General features: G+C 43.3%; 2 protein-coding genes across 6 annotated transcripts in view; one reads left to right on the top strand and one right to left on the bottom strand.

The window, feature by feature from the left end:
• The window catches only part of LOC143782527 (uncharacterized), a 504,307-nt gene that overhangs the window by 314,973 nt on the left and 161,336 nt on the right, over positions 1–27,998 (bottom strand). The gene's annotated exons all lie outside the window — the stretch shown is intronic.
• Positions 16,156–27,998, top strand: part of KCNG2 (potassium voltage-gated channel modifier subfamily G member 2) — a 423,062-nt gene continuing 411,219 nt past the window's right edge. For 3 of the 5 annotated variants that reach the window (XM_077270042.1, XM_077270044.1, XM_077270041.1), the window contains exon 1: positions 16,180–16,400. The gene's annotated coding sequence lies outside the window, so the exon portion shown is untranslated. Of the gene's footprint in view, positions 16,401–27,998 lie in introns of all 5 variants that reach the window. The other 2 variants (XM_077270043.1, XM_077270039.1) reach the window with 2 other exon arrangements.

Raw genomic sequence — 27,998 nt, 5'->3', positions numbered from 1 at the left:
ACAACTAACAGTGGCCGGGTGGCGTACCTACGTTTTATCCCTAGACGCCTAGCGCCAGCCGGAGGACTAACTAACCCTAATAGAGGAAAAGACAGACCTGGCTTACCTCTAGGGAAATTCCCCCAAAAAGGAGACAGAAGCCCCCCACATATATTGACGGTGAGTTCAGAGGAAAAGACATACGCAGTATGAAGGTAGGTTCAGCAAAGCGAGGTCCGCTTACTAGATAGCAAGAAGATACAATAGGGAACTTCACGGTCAGCTGAAAACCCTATTAAAGTACCATCCCGAAATTACTTTAAGACTCATGTGTCAACTCATGACACCGGAGTGGCAATTTCGGCCCACAAGAGCTTCCAGCTACAGAAAAATAACATAACTGTGAACTGGAACAAAAATGCAAAACAAACTTAGGACTAAGAGTCCAACTTAGCTGATAGTAGTCTAGAAGCAGGAACATGCAACAGAAAGGCTCTGGTTACATTGATGGCCGGCACTAGAATAACTGAGCAGCAAGGCTAAATAGGATACACCCATATCCTGATGGAAACAGGTGAACAGAGAAAGTGAAGCACACAAGTCCAGTACCACCAGTGACCACCGGGGGAGCCCAAAAACCAAACTCACAACAGTACCCCCCCCTCAAGGAGGGGGCACCGAACCCTCACAAGAACCACCAGGGCGATCAGGACGAGCCCTATGAAAGGCACGGACCAAATCAGAGGCATGAACATCAGAGGCTGTCACCCAAGAATTATCCTCTTGACCGTAGCCCTTCCACTTGACCAGATACTGAAGTTTCCGTCTGGAAACACGGGAGTCCAAGATCTTCTCCACAACATACTCCAATTCACCCTCAACCAACACCGGAGCGGGAGGCTCAACGGAAGGCACAACCGGTACCTCATACCTGCGCAATAATGACCGATGGAAGACATTATGGATAGAAAAAGATGCTGGGAGGTCCAATCGAAAGGACACGGGGTTAAGAATCTCCAAAATCTTATACGGGCCGATGAACCGAGGCTTAAACTTAGGAGAAGAAACCCTCATAGGGACAAAACGAGAAGACAACCACACCAAGTCCCCAACACGAAGACGAGGACCAACACGACGACGGCGGTTAGCAAAATGCCGAGTCTTCTCCTGGGACAACTCCAAATTGTCCACCACCTGTCCCCAAATCCGATGCAACCTATCCACCACAGTATCCACTCCAGGACAATCCGAAGACTCCACCTGACCGGAAGAAAAACGAGGATGAAACCCCGAATTGCAAAAGAAAGGAGAAACCAAAGTGGCAGAACTAGCCCGATTATTGAGGGCAAACTCCGCCAACGGCAAAAAGGCAACCCAGTCATCCTGATCCGCAGACACAAAACACCTCAAATAAGTCTCCAAGGTCTGATTAGTTCGCTCAGTCTGGCCATTAGTCTGAGGATGGAACGCAGACGAAAAAGACAAATCAATGCCCATCCTAGCACAGAACGCCCGCCAAAATCTAGACACGAACTGGGTCCCCCTGTCAGAAACGATATTCTCCGGAATACCATGCAAGCGAACCACATTTTGAAAAAACAGAGGAACCAACTCGGATGAGGAAGGCAACTTAGGCAAGGGCACCAAATGAACCATCTTTGAAAAACAGTCACACACCACCCAGATGACAGACATTTTCTGAGAAACAGGGAGATCAGAAATAAAATCCATAGAGATGTGAGTCCAAGGCCTCTTCGGAATAGGCAAAGATAACAACAATCCGCTAGCCCGAGAACAACAAGGTTTGGCCCGAGCACAAACATCACAAGACTGCACAAAAACTCGTACATCTCGAGACAGGGAAGGCCACCAGAAGGACCTAGCCACCAAATCCCTGGTACCAAAGATCCCGGGATGACCTGCCAACACAGAAGAATGAACCTCCGAGATGACTCTACTGGTCCAATCATCAGGAACAAACAGTCTACCAGGCGGGCAATGATCAGGTCTATCCGCCTGAAACTCCTGCAAAGCCCGTCGCAGGTCTGGGGAAACAGCAGATAATATCACCCCATCCTTAAGGATACCTGTAGGTTCAGAATCACCAGGGGAATCAGGCTCAAAACTCCTAGAAAGGGCATCCGCCTTCACATTTTTAGAACCTGGTAAGTATGAGACCACAAAATTAAACCGAGAGAAAAACAACGACCAGCGCACCTGTCTAGGATTCAGGCGCCTGGCAGACTCAAGATAAATCAAATTCTTGTGATCGGTCAATACCACCACCTGATGTCTAGCCCCCTCAAGCCAATGACGCCACTCCTCAAAAGCCCACTTCATAGCCAAAAGCTCCCGATTACCAATATCATAATTTCGCTCGGCGGGCGAAAATTTTCGAGAAAAGAACGCACAAGGTCTCATCACGGAGCAGTCGGAACTTTTCTGCGACAAGACCGCCCCAGCTCCGATCTCGGAAGCATCGACCTCAACCTGAAAAGGAAGAGTAACATCAGGCTGACGCAACACAGGGGCGGAAGAAAAGCGGCGCTTAAGCTCCCGAAAGGCCTCCACAGCAGCAGGGGACTAATCAGCAACATCAGCACCCTTTTTGGTCAAATCAGTCAAAGGTTTAGCAACATCAGAAAAACCAGTTATAAATCGACGATAAAAATTAGCAAAGCCCAAAAATTTCTGAAGGCTCTTAAGAGAAGAAGGTTGCGTCCAATCACAAATAGCCCGAACCTTGACAGGATCCATCTCAATGGAAGAGGGGGAAAAAATGTACCCCAAAAAAGAAATCTTTTGAACCCCAAAAATACACTTAGAACCCTTCACACACAAGGAATTAGCCCGCAAAACCTGAAAAACCCTCCTGACCTGTTGGACATGAGAATCCCAGTCATCCGAAAAAATCAAAATATCATCCAGATACACGATCATAAATTTATCCAAATATTCACGGAAAATGTCATGCATAAAGGACTGAAAGACTGAAGGGGCATTTGAAAGACCAAAAGGCATTACTAAATACTCAAAATGGCCCTCGGGCGTATTAAATGCGGTTTTCCACTCATCCCCCTGCTTAATTCGCACCAAATTATACGCCCCACGGAGATCAATCTTAGAGAACCACTTAGCCCCTTTTATTCGAGCAAACAAATCAGTCAGCAGTGGCAGAGGATACTGATATTTGACTGTAATTTTATTCAAGAGTCGATAATCAATACACGGCCCCAAAGAGCCATCTTTTTTAGATACAAAGAAAAAACCGGCTCCTAAGGGAGATGAAGAAGGACAAATATGTCCCTTTTCCAGGGACTCCTTAATATATTCTCGCATAGCAGCATGTTCAGGTACAGATAGATTAAATAAACGACCCTTTGGAAATTTACTGCCCGGAATCAGATCTATGGTACAATCGCAATCTCTGTGAGGAGGTAGTGAACCAAGCTTAGGCTCCTCAAAAACATCACGATAATCAGATAAAAATTCCGGAATCTCAGAGGGAATAGATGACGAAATGGAAACCAAAGGTACGTCCCCATGAGCCCCCTGACATCCCCAGCTTAACACAGACATTGCTTTCCAGTCAAGGACTGGGTTATGAGATTGTAACCATGGTAATCCGAGCACCAAAACGTCATGTAGATTGTACAACACAAGGAAGCGAATCATCTCCTGATGGTCTGGATTCATATGCATAGTCACTTGTGTCCAGTATTGTGGTTTATTACTAGCCAATGGTGTAGAGTCAATACCCTTCAGAGGTATAGGAACTTCCAGAGGCTCTAGATCAAACCCACAGCGCCTGGCAAAGGACCAATCCATTAGACTCAAAGCGGCGCCAGAGTCGACATAGGCATCCGCGGTAATTGACGATAATGAACAAATCAAGGTCACAGACAGAATAAACTTAGACTGTAAAGTGCCAATTGAAATAGACTTATCAACCTTTTTTGTACATTTAGAGCATGCTGATATAACATGAGTTGAATCACCACAATAGAAGCACAACCCATTTTTTCGCCTAAAATTCTGCCGTTCGCTTCTGGACAGAATTCTATCACATTGCATATTTTCTGGAGCCTTCTCAGAAGACACCGCCAAATGGTGCACAGGTTTGCGCTCCCGCAAACGCCGATCAATCTGAATAGTCATTGTCATGGACTCATTCAGACCTGTAGGTGCAGGGAACCCCACCATAACATCTTTAATGGCATCAGAGAGACCCTCTCTGAAATTCGCCGCCAGGGCGCACTCATTCCACTGAGTAAGCACAGACCATTTACGAAATTTTTGGCAGTATATTTCAGCTTCATCTTGCCCTTGAGATAGGGCCATCAAGGCTTTTTCAGCCTGAATCTCTAAGTTAGGTTCCTCATAAAGCAACCCCAAAGCCAGAAAAAACGCATCCACATTGAGCAACGCAGGATCCCCGGGTGCCAATGCAAATGCCCAGTCTTGAGGGTCACCCCGCAGCAAGGAAATTACTATCCTAACCTGCTGTGCGGGATCTCCAGCGGAGCGAGATCTCAGGGAAAGAAATAATTTACAATTATTTTTGAAATTCAGGAAACGAGATCTATCCCCGGAGAAAAATTCTGGTATAGGAATTCTAGGTTCAGATATAGGAGCATGAATAACAAAATCCTGTACATTTTGAACCTTCGTAGCAAGATTATTCAAACCTGTAGCCAAACTCTGAGGATCCATTTTAATCAGGTGAGATCAGAGCCATTCAAGGATTAGAAGGAGAGAGAGAGAGAAAGGCTGCAATTAGAGCAGAAATGCAACTAAGTCAACTATAGAGCAAGCTCAGAGGAAAAAAAAAAAAAAAAAAAATCTGCAGACTTCTTTTTCTCTCCTTTCTTCTGCCAACGGTTTTAACACTGGGCCGGCCATACTGTCATGGTTCCCAATGGCAAGGGAACGTCAGAGAACATAAATAACAGAACAGCTCTTGGGTGATGGAATCTCGAGCTGACCGTGAGCTAAACCTACCACACAACTAACAGTGGCCGGGTGGCGTACCTACGTTTTATCCCTAGATGCCTAGCGCCAGCCGGAGGACTAACTAACCCTAATAGAGGAAAAGACAGACCTGGCTTACCTCTAGGGAAATTCCCCCAAAAAGGAGACAGAAGCCCCCCACATATATTGACGGTGAGTTCAGAGGAAAAGACATACGCAGGATGAAGGTAGGTTCAGCAAAGCGAGGTCCGCTTACTAGATAGCAAGAAGATACAATAGGGAACTTCATGGTCAGCTGAAAACCCTATTAAAGTACCATCCCGAAATTACTTTAAGACTCATGTGTCAACTCATGACACCGGAGTGGCAATTTCGGCCCACAAGAGCTTCCAGCTACAGAAAAATAACATAACTGTGAACTGGAACAAAAATGCAAAACAAACTTAGGACTAAGAGTCCAACTTAGCTGATAGTAGTCTAGAAGCAGGAACATGCAACAGAAAGGCTCTGGTTACATTGATGGCCGACACTAGAATAACTGAGCAGCAAGGCTAAATAGGATACACCCATATCCTGATGGAAACAGGTGAACAGAGAAAGTGAAGCACACAAGTCCAGTACCACCAGTGACCACCGGGGGAGCCCAAAAACCAAACTCACAACAATACCCTGTAACATTATACTTTTCAAGAAAGGCATCCAGTCCCCTCTTAAATTTAAGTAATGAATCACTCATTACAACATCATACGACAGAGAGTTCCATAGTCTCACTGCTCTTACAGTAAAGAATCCGCGTCTATTATTATGCTTAAACCTTCTTTCCTCCAGACGTAGAGGATGCCCCCTTGTCCCTGTCTCAGGTCTATGATTAAAAAGATCATCAGAAAGGTCTTTGTACTATCCCCTCATATATTTATACATTAAAATAAGATCACCCCTTAGTCTTCGTTTTTCCAAACTAAACAGCCCCAAATGTAATAACCTATCTTGGTATTGCAGACCCCCCAGTCCTCTAATAACCTTGGTCGCTCTTCTCTGCACCCGCTCTAGTTCAGCTATGTCTTTCTTATACACCGGAGACCAGAACTGTGCACAGTATTCTAAGTGTGGTCGAACTAGTGACTTGTATAGAGGTAAAATTATGTTCTCCTCATGAGCATCTATTCCTCTTTTAATACATCCCATTATTTTATTTGCCTTTGTAGCAGCTGCCTGACACTGGCCACTGAATGTGAGTTTGTCATACACCCAGGTCTTTTTCATTGACGGTTTTGCCCAGAGTTTTAGAATTAAGCACATAGTTATACATCTTATTACTTCTACCCAAGTGCATGACCTTACATTTATCCCCATTAAAGCTCATTTGCCATTTATCAGCCCAAGCTTCTAGTTTACATAAATCATCCTGTAATATAAAATTGTCCTCCCCTGTATTGATTACCCTGCAGAGTTTAGTGTCATCTGCAAATATTGAAATTCTACTCTGAATGCCCCCTAAAAGGTCATTAATAAATATGTTAAAAAGAAGAGGGCCCAATACTGACCCCTGTGGTACCCCACTGCTAACCGCGACCCAGTCCGAGTGTGCTCCATTAATAACCACACTTTGTTTCCTATCCCTGAGCCAGCTCTCAACCCACTTACACATATTTTCCCCTATCCCCATTATTCTCATTTTATGTATCAACCTTTTGTGTGGCACCGTATCAAAAGCTTTTGAAAAGTCCATATACACTACATCTACTGAGTTCCCTTGGTCCAGTCCGGAACTTACCTCTTCACAGAAGCTGATCAAATTAGTCTGACATGAACGGTCCGTAGTAAACCTGTGTTGATACTGGGTCATGAGGTTATTCCTCTTCAGATACTCCAGTATAACATCCCTTAGAATGCCCTCCAGGATTTTACCCACAGTAGAGGTTAAGCTTACTGGCCTATAATTTCCGAGTTCAGTTTTTGTCCCCTTTTTGAATATTGGCACCACATTTGCTATACGCCAGTCCTGTGGTACAGACCCTGTTATTATGGACTCTTTAAAGATTAAAAATAATGGTCTATCAATGACTGTACTTAATTCCTGCAGTACTCGGGGGTGTATCCCATCCGGGCCTGGAGATTTGTCAATTTTAGTGACTTTTAGACGCCGCCGTACTTCCTGCTGGGTTAAGCAGGTGACACTTAATGGGGAATTTTTGTTATCACTAATCATATTGTCTGCCATGGGATTTTCTTGGGTAAATACTGATGAAAAAAAGTCACTTAGAATATTGGCTTTTTCCTTTTCCTCATCCACCATTTCACCCAGACTATTTTTAAGGGGGCCAACACTTTCATTTTTTAGTTTCTTACTATTTATGTAGTTAAAGAATATTTTGGGATTATTTTTACTCTCTCTGGCAATGAGTCTCTCTGTCTCAATTTTTGCTGCCTTGATTTGCTTTTTACAGAATTTATTTAATTTTCTGTATTTATTTAATGCCTCATCACTACCTACTTCCTTTAATTCTCTAAATGCTTTCTTTTTGTCACTTATTGCACCCCTTACAGCTCTATTTAGCCATATTGGTTTCCTCCTATTTCTAGTATGTTTATTCCCATACGGTATATACTGTGCACAGGTCCTATCCAGGATGCTGATAAACGTCTCCCATTTTCATTGTGTATTTTTATGTCTCAGGATATCGTCCCAGTTAATTGCACCAAGATCATCTCTCATCCGTTGGAAATTTGCCGTCCTGAAGTTTAGTGTCCTTGTCACCCCTCTACTACACATCTTATTAAAGGATACACAAAAACTTATTATTTTGTGATCACTATTCCCCAAGTGACCCCCAACCCTTATATTTGCTATGCGGTCTGGCCTGTTGGTTAATATTAGGTCTAGCAGTGCCCCCCTTCTTGTTGGGTCCTGAACCAGTTGTGAAAGGTAATTGTCTCTCATAGTTGTCAAAAACCGATTACCTTTGCTGGAACTGCAGGTTTCTGTTGCCCAATCTATTTCAGGGTAGTTGAAGTCGAACATAATAATGACTTCTCCTTGAGTCGCAGCTTCATCTATTTGCTTTACGAGGATATTCTCCATTGCTTCCATTATTTTTGGAGATTTATAACAAACCCCTATCAGTAATTTATTATTTTTTCCCCCTCCCCTTATCTCCACCCACAGGGACTCTACATTTTCATTAAATTCACCTATATTATCACGCTGGATGGGTTTTAAGGACGATTTTACATACAGACACACCCCACCCCCTCGTTTATCTGTACGGTCATTTCTGAAAAGGCTATAGCCCTGCAAGTTAACAGCCCAGTCATGGCTCTCATCCAGCCATGTTTCAGATATCCCCACCATGTCATAATTATGCTCCAACAACATTAATTCTAATTCGTCCATTTTGTTGGCGAGGCTTCTGGCATTAGTATACATGCACTTGATGTTCCTCTCTGTACCTTTATTCTTTCTTAAATTATTAACTGTTCTAACCCCACCCCCCATGCCACCGCCACCCCCAACTTCCTTATTTGTGCCCTAGGTCTCTATCTGCCCTATCTTCCCCTCCTATAAATTGAATACCCTCCCCCCCAATCCCTAGTTTAAACACTCCTCCAACCTTCTAGCCATTTTCTCCCCCTGCACAGCTGCACCTTCCCCATTGAGGTGCAGCCCGTCCCTAGCGTAGAGACTGTAGCCCACTGAGAAGTCGGCCCAGTTCTGCAGGAACCCAAACCCCTCCTTCCTACACCAATTCTTGAGCCACTTATTAACCTCTCTAATCTCCCGTTGCCTCTCTGGCGTGGCACGTGGTACAGGCAGTATTTCGGAAAATACCACGTTGGAGGTCCTTGCTTTCAGCTTGCAGCCTAATTCCCTGAAATCATCTTTAAGGACCTTCCACCTACCTCTAACTTTGTCATTTGTGCCAATGTGCACCATGACCGCTGGGTCCTCACCAGCCCCTCCCAGTAATCTGTCAACCTGATCAGCGATGTGTCGGACTCGAGCACCAGGTAGGCAGCACACCATCCGACGATCCCTGTCTTTGTGACAGATTGCCCTATCTGTTCCCCTAAATGTATATGCAACCTTTCTTCCACCCCACCAGTCTATTTTATTTCTAGTCAGGTACCTAGTATTCATAACAAAATTGTAACTTTCTTTCGGGTTTCTGTTGCCAGGTTTATGAGAAATTGTCAGAAGGCACAACTTGCGGTTTACTGTGTCCACACCTAACCTATAAGACTGGTAAAGAATCCTGATAATTAGTGATGAGTGAGTGTACTCCTTGATCGGGTTTTCCAGAGCACGCTCGGGTGACCTCCGAGTATTTATGACTGCTTGGAGATTTAGTTTTCATTGCGGCAGCTGAATGATTTACAGCTACTAGCCTGCTTGATTACATGTGGGGATTCCCTAGCAACCAGGCAACCCCCACATGTACTCAGCCTGGCTAGTAGCTGTAAGTCATTCAGCTGCCGCGATGAAAACTAAATCTCCAAACACTAACAAATACTCAGAGACGACCCGAGCGTGCTCGGGAAAACCCAAGCAATGAGTACACTCGCTCATCATTACTGATAATGTATTACTGCTGAACATTTTTGCTAATAGATGTGGCCATGCGGCCATGCTATGGAGTGAAGTAAATGTGAATGTCCTGGGATACACACAGCTTCACATTGGTGAGAATAGCATTTAGAGGTAAAATGGCTGTTGTGGTCAAGGTACATGTACTGTCAAACAGTGTAATGAGGCCTTTCTATACAGGTCAGATCATTAAGGAGTATATGGCTTTTCGCCGAAGCAGAAGCAGTTTTATTACCTCATGCTTCTAGTGACTCATTTTCAGTTCTGTATGGTCTTCAAGTGACGTTTTACATTAGCTTACTAAAACCATTCCAGCAGGCCTGCCTAATTCTTATGCCCAGCTAATAGGTCAATGAAAATCAGTTTGCGTCATCAGTTTAAAGCCTCTTAATGAATTGGTTTTGTCTCTTCAGATTCCTGTTGGACAGAATTTGGATAACTTGTGCCTCAAGAGGCAGGAGACAGGCATTCACACAGATTTGGAATCACATTTTTCTGAGTTTTAGAAGACGTAATAGAGGTGATGTAGGGGTACAAGGACTACTCCATGGTGGTGGAAGGTTACTAAGGAGATGAAATGGTGGAGGGCGGAGAGAAGTACTCCTGTGCAGGAGCGCGATGCTGGACACGCGTCTTCCACACAAAGCAGAGAAGGAGTGGTAATCACAAAATAATACATGCCGTTTTTTGCTCAGCAAAAATAAGCAGCATAAAAAAAAAAAATACTCATCATGGGAGCATAAAAGTGTGGTGCTGTTTAATCCAGGATGGCAATCGCAAAAAGAGGAAGCGCCAGATCATAACCAGAGATGCCCATCGGACCGGACTGCCCAATGGGTGACTGTAATAAAAGCTCTTTTTTTTGTTTTGCAGGGTGTCTTAGAGACTTATATACAGCATTCCAGAATGCTATAACCCACGGCTGAAAGGTGGTGAACATAGGTGATATGGGAAAAACCTACTGACATGTTCCCTTTAGGGGCTCATTCAGATGTCAGTGATTTTTCTCTTACTCAAAGAATGGTCCAAGTTTCATCAGAATTCAGAGTTTCATCACAGTTTGGTCAGTGAGTCAGTTTTTACAATCAGAGTTCGGTTATAGATTTATCTGTTTTTCTTGGATAAAAAAACTGATGCAGGTTTCTAAAGCTTTTTATAAAAAAGAGTCTGAAAAACAGACGGTACACAGATGACATCAGAGTGCTCTCCGACTTTTTGTTTCAATGACCTATATACAACCCCTGGCAAAAATTATGGAATCACCAGCCTTGGAGGATGTTCATTCAGTTGTTTAATTTTGTAGAAAAAAAAAAGCAGATCACAGACATGGCACAAAACTAAAGTCATTTCAAATGGCAACTTTCTGGCTTTAAGAAACACTAAAAGAAATCAAGAACAAAAAATGTGGTAGTAATGGTTACTTTTTTTAACCAAGCATAGGGAAAAAATGATGGAATCATGAAAAACAAACAAACAAAAACACACTCCAAAACATCACTAGTATTTTGTTGCACCACCTCTGGCTTTTATAACAGCTTGCAGTCTCTGAGGTATGGACTTAATGTGTCAAATAGTACTCTTCATCAATGTGGCTCCAACTTTCTCTGATTGCTGCTGCCAGATCAGCTTTGCAGGTTGAAGCTTTGTCATGGACCATTTTCTTCAACTTCCACCAAAGATTTTCAATTGGATTGAGATCCGGACTATTTGCAGGCCATGACATTGACCTTATGTGTCTTTTTTCAAGGAATGTTTTCACAGTTTTTGCTCTGTGGCAGGATGCATTATCATCTTGAAAAATGATTTCATCATCCCCAAATATCCTATCAATTGATGGGATAAGAAAAGTGTCCAAAATATCAACATAAACTTGTGCATTTATTGAAGATGTAATGACAGCCATCTCCCCAGTGCCTTTACCTGACATGCAGCCCCATATCATCAATGACTGTGGAAATTTGCATGTTCTCTTCGGGCAGTCATCTTTATAAATCTCATTGGAACGGCACCAAACAAAAGTTCCAGCATCATCACATTGCCCAAAGCAGATTCGCGATTCATCACTGAATATGACTTTTTCATCCAGTCATCCACAGTCCACGACTGCTTTTCCTTAGCCCATTGTAACCTTGTTTTTTTCTGTTTAGGTGTTAATGATGGCTTTCGTTTAGCTTTTCTGTATGTAAATCCCATTTCCTTTAGGCGGTTTCTTACAGTTCGGTCACAGACATTGACTCCAGTTTCTACCCATTAGTTCCTCATTTGTTTTGTTGTGCATTTCCTGTTTTGGAGACATATGCTTTAAGTTTCCGGTCTTGATGCTTTGATGTCTTCCTTGGTCTACCAGTATGTTTGCCTTTAACAACCTTCCGATGTTGTTTGTATTTGATCCAGACACAGCTGACTGTGAACAACCAACATCTTTTGCAACATTGCGTGATGATTTACCCTCTTTTAAGAGTTTGATAATCCTCTCCTTTGTTTCAATTGACATCTCTAATGTTGCAGCCATGATTCATGTCAGTCCACTTGGTGCAACAGCTCTCCAAGGTGTGATCACTCCTTTTTAGATGCAGACTAACGAGCAGATCTAATTTGAGGCAGGTGTTATTTTTGGGTATGAAAATTTACAGGGTGATTCCATAATTTTTTCTCAGAATTGAGTGATTCCATAATTTTTTCCCTATGCTTGGTTAAAAAAGTAACCATTACTGACTACCACATTTTTTGTTCTTGATTTCGTTTAGTGTTTCTTAAAGCCAGAAAGTTGCCATTTAAAATGACTTTAGTTTTGTGCCATGTTTGTGATCTGCTTTTTTTCAACAACATTAAACAACTGAATGAACATCCTCCAAGGCCGTTGATTCTATATTTTTTGCCAGGGGTTGTATTTGCATAGAATTTGATCCAAGACACTGATCAAAATCGGACATGTCTCTATGTTTTGGTGTGGACCACTTCGCAAAAATACACGGACATGTGAACAGCTCCACAGACTATAACAGATACTATTTCTATCTGTAAAAATTGACAGAAAAACTGACATCTGAATGAGCTAAGGATTTGGTGCGCTTTTGATGTTGCAGAATTTTCTATGCATTTTTGCACAGATTACTATAGCTAAATTAAAGGAGTATTCCCATCTACAGGATCCTATGGGCTGTGTGGGGTACTTGGGCCAGTTCGGACTGTTCTTGAAGGGGATGTGTCACAGCAGCAGTGACCTGGTCCGTGGCCCTGGGCGTCCAATAGAAGTGAAATGGTAATTAAAAGGAGAAATAAAATTTATAATGGATTTGGGGAATTGAAGAAAATGTTCATGACACCACCCTTGGTATTTGGCAATGAGATGGTGCCCGACGCTGCAGTTCAGATCCTCTGGGGCAGATGGGGATGCAGCAGAGTTGGTGCAGCTCTCGATGGGTAAAGCTAATCCCAGGGCAGATGTAGTGTAGTATGATAAGATGATGGTGGTGGTTATGCTGGGCAGGTGTTGCAGGAATAACGTAAGGACACAGTAAGGTGCAATTTCCACTTTTACTCCCAGTTCTCCAGTCCACAAATGCCAGCCAGATGCTGTGCTCTCCGGGTCAGTGGGCCAGCAAACTCCCAGGTAAATTGGGATGCATCTTTCCAGGACTCCTTTCATATGCCTTTCTATGGCCATCTCACTACGCTGGCTTTCACTTCTCCTGCCCAGTGCCTTACCCACAATGTCCCAAGCCAGCAGCCATGAACCTGGTCGGGCGACGTCCTCTGAGTCACCTGAATTCTATATGGCTGCCTTTTTGGCGAAGTATGGGTGGATGTGTCTGTGCTTCTTGCAAAAGCCACAGCCTCTGGTTTCTTAGCTGAACTTGAAGTATTCCACTAAGTTGGGGCCAGTCCCCTGACTGCGACCTGGTCCCTCCATGTCTGGATACAGGCCCCACGGGTGGCTTCTGCACTTCCCGTGCCCCTAGGACCCCTTCTTCCTCTCTCACTCACTGTAAATCTTTGTCTCTTCAGTCTTTTCTCTCTCTAGCTCCCTCTGACAGGGAGCTTCTTCTCTGCACGTCTGCTCCACTCCTTCTCATCCCTCCTTCTCTCTGACTCCACTCTAATTAGCTCCTCTCCTACTCTACCTACCTCACCCACTCCCACCACCCATTCCTATCCAGCCTGGGATGAGGCCTTCGTTCCTAAGGGTATGCCCAGGAGCCCCGACTGAACTGGTGTGTGTTGGGTGCGAGTGTTAGAGTCCTGGGTAGTGCCCCCTCCTTACCTGAGAGTGGGATACCACACCTCTGGATGAGGTGCAGTACCTCTGTGGCAACTGGACCCCAGAGGCGCCACATAACAAATACCTCCAAGTGAAAATGTAGAATAGTTCTTCTCATTAGCAATGTAACTTACCCCATGTGCAGGGCAATGTAGTAGCTTAGATATCCATGGTTACAACCACTAACAGCTAGCTAATTGACTATCACTATATGTCATAAGCATGGATACCTATTCTACTGCAATGCCCTGCACATGGGGTATAGCGAATCAGAAGAACTATACTATATTTCTACTTGGAGGTACGTTTTTGAGAACATTCATTTACATGAGGTTTTTATCTCTTTTTGGTATGTCATGTTTTAAATAAAGCTTCTTCATTTTTTATACCTCTTGGTCATTAGCTTTGCTAAAACTTTATTGATACAGTTATGTGCTGATTACATGCGTTTTTTACCTGCAAATTTTCCTAATTTTAATCAAATCTATGGGTAAAATTTCCGGCAAGAGAAGTTGATATGTTGACATGCGGATTTCACATTTGCACTGCAGGTCAGTTTAAACTACATTAAAATAAAAGCACGCTAGGCATGAGGTTTCTAGAAATCCCATTAGTTCTGCTGGAACTGTTATATGTGGTGGTTTTTGCTCAGCGAAAAGAAGCACAAAAAAACACAAAAAATACTCATCATCGAGCATAAAAGTGCGGTCCTGTGTAAACAGTACCTGTGCTGCCGAGAACAATGATTTTTTGTGTGCACAAAACAATCATAATCGATCATTCTTGTGGAATAGGATATGGGGTCGGCCTGACCAAGGCTACGTTCACACGATGAGCTTTTGGTGAGTTTTTCACACTAGAATTTCTGCACCATTTCTGCACCTGTTATGTAAATTGGGTTACCAAGAGCTCATCGTCGGCACGCAGCCTTTTTATGTAGGCTTTGTGTAGTGCCGCTGGTCAGTCACTGTACACACACCCTTAGGCCGGTTTCACACGTCAGTGGCTCCGGTACGTGAGGTGACAGTTTCCTCCCGTACCGGAGACACTGACACACGTAGACCCATAAAAATCAATGCATCTGTTCAGATGTCATTGATTTTGTGCGGACCGTGTGCGGACCGTGTCTCCGTGTGCCAAACACGGAGACATGTCAGTGTTCGTGGGAGCGCACGGATTACACGGACCCAATAGAGTCAATGGGTCCGTGTAAAACACGCACCTCACACGGACATTCTCCGTCTGGGGTCCGTGTGGCGTGCCGGAGACAGCGCTACAGTAAGCGCTGTCCCCCCCACATGGTGCTGAAGCCGCCATTCATATGTTCCCTGTAGCACCGTTTGCTATAGAGAAAATATGAATGATAGTGTTTAAACTAAAGATCCATGTGTCCGCCGCCCCCCCACCCCCTGTGCGCCCCCCCCGCTGGTCAGAAAATACTTATCCGGGTCCCCCGTCGGCTGTCGCTCCTTCCTGGTCTGGCCGCGCCTCCTACTGTATGCGGCCGATTACACTCATGAATATGTGGCTCCACCTCCAATAGGGGCGGAGCCGCCTATTCATGAGTGTAAATGAGCGGCCCCACGTGACCGCATACAGTAAGCCGCGGCCAGACCAGGAAGGAGCGACTGCCGACGGGGGATCCGGGTGAGTATTTTCTGACCAGCGGGGGGGGGCGCACAGGGGGTGGGGGGGCGGCGGACACATGGATCTTTATTTTAAACACTATTCTTCATATTTTCCCTGCAGCAAACGTTGCTGCAGGGATGATATGAATCGCAGCTTCAGCACCATGCAGAGTGGGTACCACACGCTCCGTGTGGTACCCACTCGCCATACGGGCGGCACACGTGTGCCGCAGGTATGGCCTCCGTGAGTTCCCAGGCACACGGACACGGATAACTCCGGTACCGATTTATTCCGGTACCGGAATTATCTGGACGTGTGGGACAGCCCTCAGTAGTGTCCGGTACACAACCAATATAGGGGCCATTCCACCAAGTCCCCGGCCGTCCTCTGCTTGTGGGGCTTTTTGGTGCTGTTCTGAGGGGCTCTGACTGACTTTTAGGCTTTTTCCTGTACCTCTGTGATATCAGAGGATGAGAGCGATACCATATTTCTTATATCTGGCCTTTTCTAGGAAGCCACCTCTGGTGAAAAGTGAGTCAGGGGTCACTATAGTATAACTGCATGGTCCCCTACAGCCAGGGGCCCCAATAATGCCTCACACTATACAGTGCCCATGGTGAGAGGCAGCCTACAGAAACACCACTGAGGAGGTAGAACAGCCGAGCTTCCAGCCGTCACCATTGTGTGAGCCACTGCTACAGGAACGGTGCTCTGTCAGCACAGCTGTGCAGTGACTAGTGAGCATCTCCCTGGTATAGGGCAGCTACATGCCTTCAGCTCCAGGCGTCCCTCTCATGGGCGGTGCTGTGGGCGGGAATCCTCCCCACACTGTGAGGACATGTACGGGGCTGGAGGGTGTGGAGCTCCGCACTTGGCTCAGTGCAGCTGTGGCTGCAGAGGGATCAGTGTGCGGGACAGGAGCGGACGATGAGCAAGTAGTAGCGGAGGACGGGGCTTCTCCTCATCTGCCTGTGGTGAGTAGCAGCCCCTGAGTATGTGTGCACTTGTAAGAGCCAGCTCACTGGAACCTGTACTCATAGACGTATGTATGAATATATATAGATATATATATATATATATATATATATATATATACACGTTTAGATATGTCATCTATCTAATCCGTCTATATATTAATACAATACCTCTCTACCTGCATTTCTTATTTCTTGCATGAGTTGTTGAGCTACTTACTAGTGGACTAATGTCAATCACTATATTGGACTTGTGATGGCTATTTCTACTATATATTTTTTATATATATGTGTGTATATATAATATATATATATAATCTCACACACACACAATCACCTTTAAATGTAATTTTCTTAGCTATCTTTATCTGTATCTGATGAGGAGGTGTATCCTGGATTAGGACATGTAAGGGTATGTTTCCACGTTCAGGTTTGCTTCAGGCTTTGGTCAGGATTTTATGCAGGTAAAATCCTGACCAAAACTGCACCTGAGGTCACTGGCAGGTCACCTGCGGTGTACCTGCGTGTTTTGCTCATAGTAGCAACATGCTGCGTTTCGAAAAAACGCACCACGCATGCGTTTTCGCGGCAAAAACGCATGCGTTTTTTAACGCATAGTGGAGTCTGGATTTCATGAAATCCCATCCACTATGCTGTAACATCTGGACGCTGCGTTTTTGACGCTGCGGAAAAACGCAGCGTCAAAAACGCAGCGTTTCCTGAACGTGGAAACATACCCTAATGGTGCTGTGACAGGATAAGTTCTGTTCTGTAGGACAGTTGTAGCAGAGCTGACTTTGTCACAAGCACAACTTTACAATGTCGCCATAGGACTGCAGGGAAACCTACTGCATCATCTTCTCACACGCACATGTGTGAAATGACACGTTGAGCTCTGCTTCATCCCCACAGATGTTAGCATGGCTGTGTAGCAGGCTGCCAGGCCAGTAGTGATCTACTACATATATAATGGCCAGGGATTATCAGACAAGGTGCTGCATGGCTGGTCCTTTGTGCCTTCACCACCCTGACAACCTGCTGCCATAAATACAGTAGCTGCTCTCCGACTCCCTAATGTGCAGTTCCTGAGGGTCCATGATTGCTGGTGCATCAGGGTGATTATGATTATTATATGAGGCCACAGCTATTAAGTTTTTAATAGAAAGTTATAGTTCACCGTATCTTATTGTAACGTCACGTTGATGACCCAAGAGGAGAGGATTTCCGCAGGAGGAAGGCTGACAGTAATGTATTTGTGCCTTACGTGGTGTACACTTCAGATATTGCTTCATTTTTTTAATTAATTCACAATTGCATGAATTATGTTCCCTGTACGGATATAATCATTAGCTTTTCCAGCCTTTGGTTTGGTAATGAACTAATTACATGTACTTCAATTGATAATGCAATATATGGTAGATGGCAATATTGATTAAGTATAATAGAGAATGGTAGCCAGACTGTCTGCGCCAGCTGTGATGGGCAGCATTAAAAGGACGGATGCCACCCGTACTGTAGGGTATTTTTGTTTGACCGTCTAGTAAAGAAGGGAACGGTAAAAGTTTGCTGATGGGACACCACCATGGGTGGGGATATAGCAACCACTGACTTAGGTTTTGGTGACATTCCTTGCCCTCTTCAGATGCTTCACCCGGGCACACAGGAGAGAATTGCTGAAGGTGGCAGAGAAACCTGCAAATACATTACACCCACCTTAATAACTGTGAAGTGTACTGCGCAATGAAGAGGAGAATTATACAAACGTGCTAAATACGGTAAAAATAAATGTATTGCTACACACCAAGCTTCATAATTCTGACCAGTTCATTTCCTAATTATTACCTCTGTAGTAAGAGACTGTGTGTCCAAGGGCTGGAAATCTGATCCATTATCCTAAACGCTTGTCGCTCAGGATTCCAACTTTTCCCAGTCCGTAGTGCAAATAAGTAGAATTGTAGCATTTAATTTCCTATTGTCAAAGTGTAATGCAAATGATCATTAGCTCTTGTTATATATACAAGGCGAAAAAATGTTTATACCGTGGGAAATATGTTTTTAGCAAAAAGATGACCATACACCTTAGAAATCTCTCAGGTTTTTCGTTCAAGAGCTGTCTCTCCCAACCTTCTCATACACATATACATCCCAGTTGGCTGAGATTCATCTGACTTTATGGGGAGAGTGGAGTAGGCCAATGTAAGGCAAAATGAGCACGCAAGAGAACAAAACGATCAGGCATTGAAATTCAACATGCTCAATCCATGATTCCTCCATCGAGGCAGAGTTTGGAATCCGCCATAAAAATTGAATGTTTGGCAAAGAAAAACTTAGAGTTCCATTGACATTAATTTAATGTCTTTGGGTTCCTAAGGCTGGATGTGCCAGTGATCTGCAGATAAATATCTTATGTGTATGGGCAACCACATGAAGGGAAAGCTCTATAGTTTAATAGACTGGTTTAAAAGGTTCTTGTTATCCCAGCCTTTTATAGCCGAAGACAGTAATAAGTGTCCAATCATTAGCTTCAGGTCACAGCGCTCTGAAAACAGCTGACTCGACTGTGCTCTGCTCCTTATATAACCCCCATTCATTTCCATGGGAGTTATAGAAATGGTGTAGCAGAGCTGCATTCGGCTGTTTCTGCATCGTTATTCCAACCTTGGCGATAAATGGCTGAGATGGGAATAACCCTTTATAGAGGATGGCTTTTGCTTTTAGTTTATTCCTGTTTCTTCCCCTGACTAATCAATTGGGTTTGTGTTTAATCCGCCATACAGTTCCAAAAATATGAGCCTTTCTATTTATTGCTAAATATTTATGGCGTTTACCAAGGGGGCGTGGCTCACATAATTTTGTGTGCCTCACCCACTTGTAAAGACCATAATAAGCAATAAATAAAAAGGACAATATCTCTGGAAATGTATGGAGGATTAAAAAAAATATTCAGTGGGGGGCAGCAAAAACAAAGTAAGAGGAGAAAACTGGCCACTTTTCACCTGGTGACAGGTTCTCTTTAAGATCTTAAATTAGAATTCGGCTATGTTGCCACGATGAGTTTTTTTACACTGCATATTTTTTTTTTAAAAAATGCAAGTACGGTACCTATTTTACCTAATGGGGGCGGAAATGGTGCAGAAATTCTGCAACATCAAAAGCTCATCATGGCAACATAGCCTATGTCATTACAACATTTCTTGCTTTGGTAGAAGTCATAAGACTTATCACCCTGAACCTTCCAGCTTGGGGCATGTGGGATTGCAAACTGTTCCAGCAGGAGATGGGCTGCCAACTAAGGTGCCTGTTAATAGCTTACTGTACTTCCCTCGCCTTATTAAAAATATATCAAAATAATATAAGGAAGAGGCAAAAGGAAAAACCATCAGCTCACCAGTGAAGGAGGATTGCCAGATAGTGTGTTGTGCGTGGATCGCTCCAGGCTGATTCCTGGGTCATAGACCTAGCAATTGCTTGATGAACACTATTTTCCCCCTGCATTAGAACTATATACATACCCTGAGGTATTGGAGGTTTGGAGCATTAGTGGTCACTGGTCAGTCGGGTGTTCATCCGACTGGTATTTAAGGTCTTTGGGCATCTTGCGTACCCCCATACACTGTAGATGAGGTGCTGATACCCTCAGAATTGATGAGTTCAGCCAACACTCTGCCACCAGATTTCGCAATTTAAGGATGATAAATTCGTATATTCCTGATCCATGGCTGTAAGATCTTATTTGAATGCTTTGCTGTCTGATATTAGACAGTCATTTTATGAGTCTAGTCTCTGAGTTAATAGAAGGGATCTACTGTTTAGGAGGCTTATTTTTCGGCCAGAGTGGAGAGCAGTTACAAAGAGCATCTCTTACTCTGGAGGACTCACCATGTCCTGTGGTATACAGGTAATCCACCGATGTACATGGACACTGTGTAATAATTAATTTCACATGTGATGGTGCTGCAGAAAGTATATTTTCTCCCAGATTACAACTGAGACACACCAGGAGGGGGACATTTTGTGTCCTTTTAATGTTACGACCGCTATCTAATGAACTGGAACGTCCAATATGGACTTTTAAAGGGAACCTACTAGCAGGTTCATGCTGCACATGATCATGAAATTGTAAGAGAAAAGTGTATGGCTCAAGGAGAAGTGGCTCCTCTAGGCTGCTGCACTCGGGCTTCTGTCCGCATGACTTTGCTGAGCTGCCAAGTCTCCCCCTATCTGTGTGCGTAGAGCAGTAAGAATTTGCTTATGGATGCACTTTAATGCAGTTGTGTTATTAAATATCAACCTCTGCTTTACAGTTTTCATCCCAGTCTCTAACAAAGATAAAACAGAAGTCAAAGAAAGATAATGCTGAAATGTAGGGATGTCATGAAGAGTATCCTCTTCTGTCAAGTTGTTCTTTCAGTCGTCCATTAGTTATAGAGAGAATGTTTTTTGAAGATCATCTCTGACTCATATCGAACTTTCAATTCCCTTACATGTTTGTCCTATCCTCTTTTTTAAGTGGAGTACCCATTTTTATCTTTTCTCGAGTTCCTTGTTGCTTTTACAGCTTATCTAGGGTGTTTAATTAGGCAAATGTACCTCATTATTGCTGCATACAGAACAGATTTCCAGCATGACTGTGCCACACTGCACAAAGCAAGATCCATAAAAGCATGGTTGGGATAGTTTGGGGTGGAAGACCTTGATAGGCCACCCAGAACCCCGACCTCAATCCCATTGAACAATTTTTGAACTATGTCAGATGACAGCGTGAGCCCGCAGCTGTGACCGAAGTTAAAAATTTTACCTCCGGTCCCAGGCCACTCCTGCTGCAGCTAATAAGTGAGAGCAGGCAGCGGCTGATGGAAGTATTCATCAGCTGACACCTGCGCTAAAAAAAATATATGGCTTGGGTTTCCCTGTATTTTTGACACCCAGCCAGGCAAAACTGACAGCTGCGGGCTGCAACCCACAGCAGCTCATTCTCCCATGGTTTTCAGCCTGGACGGTCGCATCATGGCACAGTACAGGTTGAAAACCATTTATTGTAGATATGGATTACGGCATGGAACAGTATGTCATACAGATGAAGAATATGGTTGTTTTTTTGTTTTTTTACAGGAGTTGAGGGCTTCAAATGAAGGGGTATTAGGTGAGTATAACTAAGTTTGTTATTTTTAAAGTAAAGCGGTGTGTCTTTTTATTTCAAATAAAGGACTTTATTCTTTCTGCGTGTCTATTTACAATATGACCATAGGATTAGTAATGGATAGAAATCTTATAGATGCCTCTCCATTACTAACCTGAGGTCTTAATGTCACCTGACAATACAAAGGTGACATCAACCCCACAAATATTAACCCCACTTGCACCTGCCAAGGGCAATTGAGAAGTCAGGCAAAGTGACAGAATTGGCACATCTAATAGATGCGCCTTTTCTGGGGTGGCTGTGGGTTGTTATTTTTATGCATGGCCCCTTACTAACCTGAGAATACCATCCCCCAGCTGTCTGCTTTATCTTGGCTGGTTGTTGAGCCATTTTTTTTAAATTATTATTTATTTAAATAATTAGAAAAAAAACTTGTGTGACCTATCTATTCTTGATAACCAGCTATGCTAAAGCTGACAGCTAAGGGTTGCAGCCCACAGCTGTAAGTTTTGCCTGGCTGGTCATCAAAAATACAGGGGAACCCACACCATTTGTTATATTTTTTATTTATAGCGCAGGTGCCGGCTGATGAGAACTTCCATCAGCCGCTGCCTGCTCTCACTGCGACAGCAGGTGTAGGCTGATGGGAGTACTACACCCATCAGATGAAGCCTCTGTGACCTCCGGTCACAGCTGCGGGCTTACGCTGTCATCTGACAGCTTTGGATCTGACTGGTGGTAATAATCTTACTGCAGATCAGAACTACAGATGACAGCGCAAGAAACATCCAGTGTTCGGAGTGCCGAAACCAAACAGTAACACAGACTTCCTGGAGAAGTCTGTGTTTGGGGTTTGTGCCCGAACAGTAGGTGTTTGGTATGGACCCCGAACTTTACTATTCGGGTTCGCCCAGCTCCAGTCCCAATACTTTTGTCCATATGGTGTATATATCGTAATATAAAAAAGAAAAGAAAAAACTGCTGAACAGACATTTTTTAAATTCGTAAAACTATAATGAGAATAGCGAGTTTTGGCTATGCATTTGAACAACTGAAAAATGAGATGAAGTACATTGGAAAACCATGTTAATTTGTGTTAACACCTTGGTAAATTTTTGTTTCTGCATTTGTTAGCGGCACTGCATACATCCATAAAGCATACAATCAGCCTAGAACTATGATTACTTTTATAGCTTCAACCTGGAAATGTATCGGGAAAGACGGTATTATCGCGTACAGACATGGTCCTAAAGGGAACCTGTCAGCAAACATCAATATATAAAGTCTTTCTAATGTTGATTATTTCTATACCTTTGTTTTACAAGTCATCTGAAAAGTTTTATGAAAATGAGCTGCAAGTGCAGGGGGCTTCACCTGCACTTATAGATCTCCCGCCTCTTTCGCTGCTAACCACTGGCTTCCCATCAATGACTGACAATTAATTCTTCTTTGTGGCCTGCTTTCTTATGCATGTGCAGATTAAAAGCCAGTTATCAAAATCGAGTTATCAGGGCTTTCCTGCGCATGCGCTGCTCACAAGTATCATGCCACTTGCATGCGATGTCGGGCAGGGGAGCAGGTCACAGAGAAGAGTGACCTATCATTAGTAACTAGAGTCAGATGGGTGCAAAATTTGATCCTGGTCCCCCACCTGCATGTTGGTCAGATATATAGGCCCTTCTAGCGTTGTCGATCCTATAAAGACATACATGTTCGCTCTCTGTGTAATAATGTCCCTCATCCTGGCTCATTCTTGTAATAATCTTCCTCATCTTGGCTCCTTCCAGTAATAATGTCCCCAATCCTGGGCCCCATACTATAACATTTTCCCCCATCCTGAAATAATGCCCCCCATTCTGGTGTAATGTCACCCATCCTCAGCCCCTTACGTTATTCTCCAGCACATTTTAAAAATAATTGATTATTCTTACCTTTCTTTGCTCCCACACCACACAGAGGCCTCTTCTGTAGCTGGGGCAGAAGCCAGCAGCTTATGACGTCACTGCCCTGTGTCGCACATCACTGGCAATCCAACATTAGCTTATGGCCTCTGATTGGCCAGCAGCATGTGTTACAGAGAGCCAGCAGGTTTATGCACCACAATACATCTCACCTGAAAGTGTGTCTGAGGACACACAGCCAAGTGAAAATGGCATTGATGAGCCCCCCTTCTGCATGGGCCCGATGGTGATGGCACCCTTTGCGACCGCAATTGTTATGCCCCTGCCTGTCAGTCACTGACAGGAGGTTGGAAGCTGATGGGGGAAGAGGGAGAGAGGCTGGAGAGCTGTAATTGCAAGGCCAAGCCCCCTGCACTTGCAGTTCATTTACATAAATTGTCAATGGATTTCTATAAAACTAAGGCATGGACTTATAAAACAAAGGTGTGGAAATAATCAACATTACAGAGACTTTTCATAGGTTACATTAGTTTGAATGCTAAAAACCTGCTGACTCTTTCCCTAAGAAACCTTTGGAATAGTGCATCGATATAAACATTTACCAATGATTGCTTTAATAACAATCCTTCCCTTAAGTTTTCTTCTCTTCACAAGTGATACTACGTGTATAGCTTGACATCTATTGCTACATTGGAAATATTGTACATTTGATTACTTTGGGGCTAAAGTATCCAGTATCTAAATAAGAGATACAGTCTGCTCCTCTAAGACTACATACACATGGCAGCATTTTGTTCAGTATTTTGCATCAATATTTGTAAGTCAAAATCAGGAAATGGTCCAAAACACAAAAGATGTGGAAATCTTTTCATTCTACTTTTTCTGTATGCAACTTCTACTCCTGGTTTTGGCTTACAAGTACTGATATAAAAAATACTGCCCAAAGCAAGCAAGTGTGAAAGTGACCTAATGGCGCCTTCCAGTCCTGTGATTAATTGCAAACTATCTGTTATCATCATACACAAAGAGAAGAGCTACTGGAATTAAGCAGTCCACCAAGGAAACAGGTTTAAAGAGAGTTAAAGGAGAATTCAAGATTTAGTGAAATATCATACTTATATGTAGATACTTTGTTTTCTTCAAGAAAGTACTCAACCTATATACAAATGATCAGCTTTGTACACTATAATTTATGGCGAGAGATGCAGTTGGCTACTTATTTACCCAAAATGAAACGATTGTGAAGAATGGGCAGTTATTTATTACATGGACAGACCAGGTCCACAATAGGTAGCAACTAATGGACTCAACATATGACGATATATACAGTATATATATATATATATCTAACATATAAAGCTGAATGTGTGTATGTGTGTATGTATGTATGTATGTATGTCCGGGATTGGCATCTGAACCGTTGCAGCTACAGGCACAAAATTTTGCACAGTCACACGTCTGGACCCCAAGAGCGTCAAAGCTATGTTGTGAGGTGAAATTTTAACCCCGCTCTTTCCAATTCACCAAACAATTTTGCCCCTATCTACATAATGGGGAAAAAGTGAAAGGAAAAGTGTTGGAGGCAAATTAACAGCTGCCAGATGTGAACAAGGGGGACTTAAAGAATGACAGCGATGGCGCCAAAGAGTATATACTGTACAGTTGCTAAGGTGGGGCCCCAACATGGGATAATCACCACACCACCACGGGGATATGAACACACACACAAAATGCGCCACACACTACCACGTGCTCGAACACATATACGACCCTCAGCGCACATTTCACCACACATACACCAACCTCGCCACATAAAAGTCAAAACACAAAAGTTGCCGCTCAAAACTCGCCACGCGCAAAACTCTCCACATGCAAAACTCGACACATGTGCAAAACTCACCTCATGGAAAACTCGCCACACGCAAAACTCGACACATGTGCAAAACTCACCTCATGGAAAACTCGCCACGCGCAAAACTCTCCACATGCAAAACTCGACACATGTGCAAAACTCACCTCATGGAAAACTCGCCACACGCAAAACTTGCACACGCAGAAAAATTGCCACATGCACAAAAGTTGCAACACATGCAAAAGTTGCCTCACACAAAACTTGCACATACTCAAAAGGCACCACACATAAAACTCGCCACGCACAAAACTCGCCATGCGCAAAACTTGCTGCACACAACTTGCTACACTAACCTGTCACATGCAACTCAACACACAAAAAGTTGCTACACGCATGTCGCCACACAAAACTCATCTCACAAAAGTCGCTGCATGCATGTCGCCACACGCAACTCAACACACACAACTTGACACACGAAACTCGCCCTAAAACACACACAAGTCTGGTATTATCCTTCAAAAATAAAAATCTGATTAATAAGCAGACAAACTACAAGAGCAACAAATGTACCATATAGGAATCCGGCAGCTGTCAGTCACATGACCAGTCTATTATGTGTATGTGTGAGCTAATATATACTGCCAGGGGGTGGGCTTACTGTTGGCTGGGGATTTATCAGGCTGCCAATTTAGCTTACAAATACTGAGGTAAAAATACTGACCAAATAACGTGTGAACGAGGGCTAATACAGGAGGAGATGACATACAGATATATACTATATACAGGAGGAGATGACACACAGGTATATACTATTTACGGGGAGATGACACACAGGTATATACTATATACAGGAGGAGATGACACACAGATATATACTATATACAGGAGAGATGACACACAGGTATATACTATATAGAGGAGGAGATGACATACAGGTACATACTACATACAGGAGGAGATGACATACAGGTATATACTATATACAGGAGGAGATGACACACAGGTATATACTATATACAGGAGCAGATTACCTACAGGTATATAGTATATACAGGAGGAGATGACATACAGGTATATGCTATGTATAGGAGGAGATGACATACAGGTATATACTATATACAGGAGGAAATGACACACAGATATATACTATATATAGGTGAGATGACACACAGGTATATACTATATACAGGAGATTACATACAGATATATCTAATATATAAAGCTGAATGTGTGTATGTATGTATGTATGTATGTGTGTATGTCCGGGATTGGCATCTGCACCGTCACAGCTACAGCCACAAAATTTTGCACAGTCACACGTCTGGACCCCGAGAGCGTCATAGGCTATGTTGTGAGGTGAAATTTTAACCCCGCGCGTTCCAATTCACCAAACAATTTTGCCCCTATCTACATAATGGGGAAAAAGTGAAGGGAAAAGTGTTGGAGAAAAATTGACAGCTGCCAGATGTGAACAATGGGGACTTAAAGAATGAGAGCGATGGCGCCAAAGAGTATATACCGTACAGTTGCTAAGGTGGGGCCCCGACATGGGATACTCACCACACACGGGGATATGAACACAAACACAAAATGCGCCACACACTACCACGTGCTTGAACACATATACGACCCTCAGCGCACATTTCACCACACATACACCAACCTCGCCACATAAAAGTCGAAACACAAAAGTCACCACTCAAAACTCGCCACGCGCAAAACACGCTACATGCAAAACTCGCCATATGCAAAACTAGGCTCACGCAAAACTCGCCACACGCAAAACTCACCTCATGGAAAACTCACCTCATGCAAAACTTGCACACACAGAAAAATTGCCACATGTACAAAAGTTGCACCACATGCAAAAGTTGCCTCACACAAAACTTGCACATACTCAAAACGCACCACACATAAAACTCGCCACGCGCAAAACTCGCCATGCTCAAAACTTGCTGCACACAACTTACTATACTAACCTGTCACATGCAACTCGACACACAAAATGTTGCTACACGCATGTCGCCACACAAAACTCATCTCACAAAAGTCACTACATGCATGTCGCCACACGCAACTCAACACACACAACTTGATACATGAAACTCGCCCTGAAACATACACAAGTCTGGTATTATCCTTCAAAAATAAAAATCTGATTAATAAGCAGACAAACTACAAGAGCAACAAATGTACCATATAGGAAATACGGCAGCTGTCAGTCACATGACCTGTCTATTATGTGTATGTGTGAGCTAATATATACTACCAGGGGGTGGGCTTACTGTTGGCTGGGGATTTATCAGGCTGCCAATAGCAACCAATCACAGCTCAGCTTCTATTTTGCTACAGTTAATTAATCTGAGCTCTGATTGGTTAATATAGGCAACAAAGACATTCTCAGTATAACAAAGCTAATATATGTTGTGAAATTCTTCTATTAGTCTTCTTAGTTTTTGCCTTTTAATAATTATATAGAATAAATTTTTGTTAACACATTCTATTTTGCTAACAGCAGTCATTAACCCGGGCGAAGCCGGGTAGTACAGCTAGTATATATATATATATATATATATATATATATATATATATATATAATTTTACTTCACTATTATACAGCTCTGGCAAAAACTAAGAGACAACTGCACAGTTTTATAAAAATCAGCTTCTCTACGTGTCTGACAGCCATTCCATTCCAGTGTCAG

The sequence above is a fragment of the Ranitomeya variabilis genome, chromosome 6, assembly GCF_051348905.1.
Source record: "Ranitomeya variabilis isolate aRanVar5 chromosome 6, aRanVar5.hap1, whole genome shotgun sequence".
Taxonomy (NCBI): Eukaryota; Metazoa; Chordata; class Amphibia; order Anura; family Dendrobatidae; genus Ranitomeya; species Ranitomeya variabilis.
This window is presented reverse-complemented; position numbering and strand designations above follow the sequence as displayed.